Here is an 8,276-nt window from a genome sequence, read left to right on the forward strand (position 1 = left end):
GCGTGCACCTCAGCGCGGTCACGCGAGAGGGAGGGGTGGAGCGGGTAGGTGACTGAGGGGGGGGCTGGGTTTAGGGGCGGAGCGTCTGTGTGTGTGTGGGGGGGGCAGGAAACACTCTCCACTTCCTGTGACTGAAACAACCACACGCCATAAGAAACACATTACAGTATTCAAAATGACACACCGCTAATGTTTATTGACAGTTCATATTTCACTCAACTTTATTTAGACAACTCAGAATTACAAAAAAATTCTTTTGTTATGGGGGGTTGTTGCACAAAAAACACTCTCAAAACCCCCCAAAATGAATGCAATATAAGTGATTTGATTTGATAATTATCTGCCCGATATCAGTAAAAATAAATAATATAATAAAAATAAATAAAATAATAATAATAATAAATACAAATAATAAATGAATAATAAAATAAATAATAAAAATTAGTTGGACAATATCGGCATATACTTTTTCTGAAAAAAAATATATATAAGTGATTTATATTTTCAGGTAATGTATAATATTAAGGATGTTTGATATTCATCAGCCCGATATCAGTAAAAATAAATAATAAAATAAAAATAAATACATAAATAATAGAATAAAAATAAATAAACAATAAAATAACAATAATAATAAATACAAATAATAAATGAATAATAAAATAAAATAAATAAAAATGAGTTGGACAATATCGGCATATCGGTTTTCTGCAAAAATATATATATATAAGTGATTTGTATTTTCAGGTAATGTATAATATTAAGGATGTTTGATAATTATCAGCCCGATATCAGCAAAAATAATATAATAATATAATAAAATAATATATAGTAATATAATAAAATAATAATAATAAAAATAAATAAATAAAGAACAAAAAGAAAATACAAATAATAAATGAATAATAAAATAAATAATAAAAATGAGATGGACAATATCGACATATTGGTCTTCTGCAAAAAAAAAAAAAAGCTGATACCGGACATTACTATATAATATATATATTATATTTAAATATATTTATTTATTTTTTATATATTTATATTTAAATGTGACACTACAGAGCAAATAATGCATGAAAATGAGCTAGGCTGCCAATCATTAACCCATCTCCTGGCCTTATATTAAACATTTTATGGATCAATTAAAAGTGGTGTTATGTAAGCATAGTAAAAAAAAAAAAAAATTCCAAAATATAATCCAGACTGAAATAATTGTATTATTTAGTTAATAAGTTTTGTGTCATGAAGCCAAACGTGTGAGTGAATTTTCGAGTTTAACCCAAAGGAAAGATGAAAATGGAGAAAGGAATCAGCAAATCGTTCCAAAGCTGTGACCGGTGTGCGTCGTGGGCGGGAGCATCGATGTGTGTGTGTGTGTGGGTGTTTTGAACATTAACCTGCCACAGGCAACAGCGGTCAATTATCCTGCTCATGTACCAAACCACCAGGGATTGTTGATGAAATCAGCTGTAACCTCCTATATATATATATATATACATACGTCATACGCTGATGCTTTATCATATGTCATCTGCAGCCATCACAACTTTTATATATAAAATGTAGTACTTCATATAAAATGTAGTACTTCACTGCACGGTGGACAAGTGGTTAGCACGCAGGCCTCACAGCTAGGAGACCCGAGTTCAATTCCCCCATCTCTGTGTGGAGTTTGCATGTTCTCCCCGTGCATGCGTGGGTTGTCTCCGGGTACTCCGGTTTCATGCTAGGTTAATTAGCGACTCCAAATTGTCCATAGGTATGAATGTGAGTGTGAATGGTTGTTTCTCTATATGTGCCCTGTGATTGGCTGGCCACCAGTCCAATACGGTACCGATATGTGTCACATGACATAACCTCTGTGGTGGAATAATTATCGGCACCAATAATTATCATTAACATCACAATTTTTTTAGCTTGTTTTAAGGCAAACCGAAGAGTTTTTTTATTTTTTGTTTTCCAGGGAGCTAAAGACCTACCTCATGGTCACTGTTCCTCTGCTCTTGCATATATAATTAAAAATAAGTCAAAATATTATAGGAAGAAAGTTGAAATAAAAATAAATAAATTTTACAAGAATGAAGTCAAAATATTAATAATATAATATCAATAATAACATTCTCATATGAAAAACAAAACATGTAGTAGCAATTTTGGGAAAATTAGGGTGTAGAAAAAGTTTGAATAATATGTAATATATATAATAATTAGTTGTCAATTAGGGATATGCTGATATAATATTACGAGGAATATTAATATTAATATAAAGAGGAAAGTTGAAATAATTAAGTTGAAATAGCTTGAAATTTTAGAAATTTTACTAGAAACTACACATTTTAAGAAAAATAAAAATGGAAAAAAGTCAAAATTTCACAGAAAAAAAGTGAGTATTAATAAAGGTATTAATAACAAGTATTAATAAGGGGAAGAAAATCATTTTAGTTGTATATATTTGATATATTAAATTAAAAAAACACATTCAAAAAATATTCTGAGAATAAAAACAAAGAACTAAGTTGTAATTTTTGGAAAATAAGGGTGTGGGAAAAAAGGTAGAATATGAAAAATAAAGTCCTAATATTACAAGAAAAAAGTTGAAATATTTGTACATTTTTTATAGCAAAAATAGCAGAAATTAAACAATAAAGTGTAAATATTAAGAGGAAATAAAAGTCACAAAATTGTCACAATATTACGAGAATAAAGTCATAATATTATATCCTATTAGTAGCATAGTAGTATTGGAATAATAAAAAAAAGATGTAGGTAGAATAATATGAAAAATAAAGTCCTAATATTATGAGAAAAAAGTTAAAATATTTGTAATTTTTTTATAGCAAAAATAGCAGAAATTAAACAATAAAGTGTAAATATTAAGAGGAAATAAAAGTCACAAAATTTTCACAATATTACAAGAATAAAGTCATAATATTATATCCTATTATTAGCATAGTAGTATTGGAATATTCAAGAAAAAAAATATATTACAAGCCAAACTTTTTTTTTTTGGTGTCATATTCCTTTCATAAATGTTACGCAATCAAATGTCATTATTGTTGATTGTTGTCATAACTTCTTGTTATCACCCCCCCCCCCACGGTAGTAATACTCCTTTGAAGGAACTGCTTTGTCATACTGTATAATAATAATAATAATGTACACATCATATTTGTTATTACAGTCGATATCGCAGTTCATTTGTCAAAAGCAAAGGAGTGAGTGACATGACAGCAGATGGGGGGGGGGGGGGGGGGGGCACTTTGACACTTTGTGCAAACAAACCTCCGAGCTGCTAGTTGAATCCCCAGCCATGCCGGGAGATGAACGTCTGCGTCTTATATTCTATTTGACGTGGGAAGTGCAAGCGTGATGAGAAACGAGCTTTTTACGGCAACCTGAACGCATCCCAAGGCTCGGATTTTCTTGCATGTTTGTGAGTGGAAGTGGGCGCCAGATAGCCGCACGGCCACGGCCAAGTCCCAGAGATTAGGCGGGTAACCTTGACAGCTCGACTCGTATCCCCATCGGACCTGGTTTAATCATTCACGTTCCTGTTTACACGCGCTGGCGTTCATTTCCTGAAGACACGCACACTCAAACTCGTCGGCACCACTTGGACTTCCACGGCTGCACTTTGCCATGTCATAATTCCATATTCTAATATTGTAGGAATTCATTTTTCCTTTTTTTTTGTACAGTAATTCCTAATTTTCTTAAAAGGGGATTTCCACAAAGTAGGATTCCTTATTAATAAATGGACATTAAATTAACATTGTAACTTTGTGGCACGGTGGTCGAGTGGTTAGCGCGCAGACCTCACAGCTAGGAGACCAGGGTTCAATTCCACACTCGGCCATCTCTGTGTGGAGTTTGCATGGTTTTCTCCGGGTACTCCGGTTTCCTCCCACATTCAAAAAAAAAAAAAATGCTAGGTTAATTAGCGACTCCAAATTGTCCATAGGTATGAATGTGAGTGTGAATGGTTGTTTGTCTAGATGTGCCCTGTGATTGGCTGGCCACCAGTCCAGGGTATACGCCGCCTCTCGCCCGAAGAAGACAGCTGGGATAGGCTCCAGCACCCCCGCGAGGATAAGCGGTAGAAAATGAATGAGTTCTCCTATTTTGTGTGGAAGTGGTAACTTTATTCTTCTTATTTTCTAGGTTAATTAGCGAGTCCAAATTGTCCATAGGTATGAATGTGAGTGTGAATGGTTGTTTGTCTATATCTGCCCTGTGATTGGCTGGCCACCAGTCCAGGGTGTACCCCGCCTCTCGCCCCAAAGACAGCTGGGATAGGCTCCAGCACCTTCTGTGACCCTCGTGAGGAAAAAGCGGTAGAAAATGAATGAATGAATGAACGAACATTATAAGAGTCCTCTAGGCATGAAATAACACCCCTATAGTTTTGAGTTGGACAGGAAGTGAGGACGCGGGGGGTTCAGAGTTGAGTTTTACAGTTAAAGTAGCCCTCAAATGTTTTAAAACGTGACTGCAATCGGCAGCGTGCGCTCTGACAAGAACATCACCTAAAATTGAACACAGAAACAGCAGCTGAATAAAAAAAAGAAAAAGAAAAAAAAGAAGTCCATTGTTGCAGAGGCCAGTGAAGGGGGCATATATAATCACCTACCTCGGGAGAAAGTTGGGGAGGGCAGAAAGAAAGAGAGAAAGAGATTATGTGCAAAAAAAAAAAAGAAGAGACAGACCAAGGAGGGTCAGAAAGGAGATTTGCATGTCAAGTAGGAAGAGGCGGGGACTGCTGCACGCATGCACATACTCATGTCCTCCCAGGACTCATAACTAACCAGCCAAATGTTGTCATTGACTGGGAAGGTATTCCATACAAACCAATGGAGACGTCTTAGATAGAAAATACATAATAATCAATAAAGTAAGGGCATTTAGATCAACAATACTATCTGCCCCAATGGCTGGATGGGACAAAAAAATAAAAAATTAAATTAAAAAAATAATAATAAAAAAAAATTCCCAAATGAAAAATGTATGAAAAAAAATATTAAGTCTAATAGTCCAAATAAAAAAATCAAGTCATAATAAAAATGTCATAATCACAAAAGAATACAATTATAATTTTAATTTTTAAGTCAGAATTTTTAAAAATGCGAAAATCTGAAACTCGATAATTTAATCAAGTATTAATTCTACAAAATCCACCAGTCATGTTAAAAAAAAGATCATTGTTATCGCACTTAAGTTCGAATTTTGAGAATAATATAACATAATATTTTGAGAATAAATGTGATGTTTTTAATAGAATAATTTTGGCTAAAAGCAGTCATTTTATTCTAATATAGTGGGATGATTGTGTGAAAAAAAAGGTTGAAATATTATGAGAATAAAGTGGCAATTCTACAAAATAGAAGGTGAATGAATATATATCTATATTTTTATTTTTTTTTTATTTATTTTGATATATCTATATTTTTTAAGTCTATTCTATGTAGGAATAATGTTGTAATTTTATTTTTAAAAAGTGAAATACTATGAGAATTAAGCTATGATAATAATAATAAGATTTAACAATTAAAAAAATATTTGTATAAAAACGTAAACACTGAAATTGTGTCCAAATATTACAAAACTAAATTCCTACTTTAAAAAAAAAAAGTAATCAAAATAAAGCGACGAGGATGCCATCTGCATCTGATACGACATGATGTCCGTGACGGCGGCCATGATGCAGATCATCATAGTCGTCTCATCAACATGCAGATGACCTTGCCTTGCACGTCTATTAACGCAGGAAGTCATGCAGAACACACACACACACAGCAGTGTGACAGTATTGGAATGAAGGAGGGGAAATGCCTCTTCAGGCCCTTGAAGGCAACATTTAAAGGTCAGTTTTTTTTTTGTTTTTTTTTTCTCATTTGAGTGGAACCAAACACAGCCTGGATTCCTGTGTGGTTTATTAAAAACACGTCACTCTCGACGTGACTCGCGGGCCGCATTGATATAACAAAATTTCCAGGGGGGGGGGGGGCAGACTATATATTTTACACGTAACAGTCCACCTGGTATTATTGTATCTGTAAAATTGCCATGCAATCTGCTATTATTATTTATTATTTTATATTTATATTTAAATATTTTAAAAATAATAAAATACTATAAAAATTACAATACAATTAAAATAATAATTATTATATTATTATTATGTAAAATATGCAAATATAACAATATTATTATATATAATTAATATAATAATTAGCATTAATATAATAAATATAATAATCATAATAGTTATAATAATAATATAATAATTATTATTTTAATTTTTATTATTATTATGTGCTTGTGTCTCTCTTTTCAGGAGCACTTTGTAAACAACAGACCATGTCAAACAACGAAATTGATACAACCATCAAAAGGTTGGCTCAGGCCATGATGCCAGGTTGTATGTTGAGTTTAAATGAAATACTTTTGAAAGATTGGGTGGGCCGTATTCAAACACTTGGCGGGCCGGATGTGGCCCCCGGGCCGTAGTTTGCCCACCCCTGTACTAAACAGTCGCCCCAAAACGCTGTTATCCGTCGTTCTCGGTATTCGTTTTTTAAGAAGACGACCACCCTTCATTCTTGTTCTTGCAAATAAATAAGTTGACATTTCAAATACTATAAAACAGGAGCGAAGAGTCCATGCGGTAGAAATATTATGAAAGACGAGAGCGTCTGGGCCTTGATTACAAAGTGCGGCTGGCTGGCTGACTGACCCCCGCGGCCATTGTCAGCCAGCGGAGCGCCGCTGGTCTTTTGTTTTGGCCCGTGGACGGCCAGTAGACCCCATGCAGAGCAAGAGACAGAATGAAAGAGAATGACAAAAGAGCGGGATGATGTGACAGGAAGAGAGAAAGTGCTAGCAGATCGAAGCCGCAGAGAGAGAAAGAGAGAGAGAGAGAGAGAACATAATATGGAAAAAAAAAACAAAACAAAAATAATCACGTCAGACCCATAATATTCACATCAGACCCATAATATTCAAATGAAGCGCACGTGCAATGTGTTAGTCTGCCGTCTCTCATTACCACATTTGAGTGCACGGCTACCCTGTGTGATGGCCGTTGCCATGGCAACTTCAGAGCCCATTCCAGAACCAGTGCATCACATTTCTCCACAGCGGAGCATACATGGCATAAAGACACAAATCCAAAACAATTGTCAGCTTGGCCTGCTTAACTTATGAGCCTTCATATCTGCTGTCGATAAAAAAAAACACTCAAATATCTTTTATAACTTTGCCGAAAAAAATATTAAACTGCTCCAAAGTTGTGGAATTCATCTTTTGATGAAGTATTTCGCCACTTTAATAGCAAAAATGGCTAAATAAGAACGTAAACAAACGGATATCTAAACGGAGAACTGTAGTTGACCGCATGGCTGCAGTAACGTGTAACCTGCATTACCACATCTTGCCGCTGGAGGCCGCCAAAGCCTTTTTTACACTGTGCTTGGAGGTTGCCAGCTTCCTGTTAGACACTACAGACATTTTGAAGTCCATTAAAAACCTAAAAGGAGCACTCCCCCTCTTTACATTTAAATATTATACATAATATACATATTAAATCATATAGTTTTATGCATATTAAATGTTAAAAGAAACCTCAATCTGCACTATATAAACAATAAATTTTTTTTAAAATATTATTTGGACATGTGATGGCTGTCAGATTTTAATAAATTAAAAAAATAAAATAAAAATTAAAAAAACATAAAAATAACACAAAATAACACAAAAATAACACAAAAATAAAAAACTACGGTAAAAAAAATAATTTATATTTTTTCCCACATTAAACCTGTCAATATTTTGAAACTACTTCTCAAGCATTTTTTTCTACATCAGATAAAAAAAAAATAAAATCACTCAAGAGGTCCTGTAATGACAACAATTCAACTTCCGGAAGTCCTCCGGAGCTCGGGAATGTGTGACGAAAAGCTCATACACAGGCAATGATAAGAAAGCAGCACAGGAATAAAGAAAGAAAAAAAAAACAAAAACATACCATAGATATGATCCGCTCAAGATGCATTCAAGGACAGTAGATCTTGTTGCTGGTCTACCGCTAGATACCGTCTTGGGTCTTCTGCAGGGGAGACAAAAGGGGCAGGATCTCGACCTGAAACGACCCACAACAAAAACAAGTAAAAATGAAAGTGAAAGCAAGAAAAGTAGCAACTGAAAGAGTACTGTACCTTATGGATGTTGATATTAACTTCCGGTATCTGAACATCACGTTCATAAAAACACACCCA

Source organism: Doryrhamphus excisus, chromosome 15 (genome assembly GCF_030265055.1).
Source record: "Doryrhamphus excisus isolate RoL2022-K1 chromosome 15, RoL_Dexc_1.0, whole genome shotgun sequence".
Classification (NCBI taxonomy): domain Eukaryota; kingdom Metazoa; phylum Chordata; class Actinopteri; order Syngnathiformes; family Syngnathidae; genus Doryrhamphus; species Doryrhamphus excisus.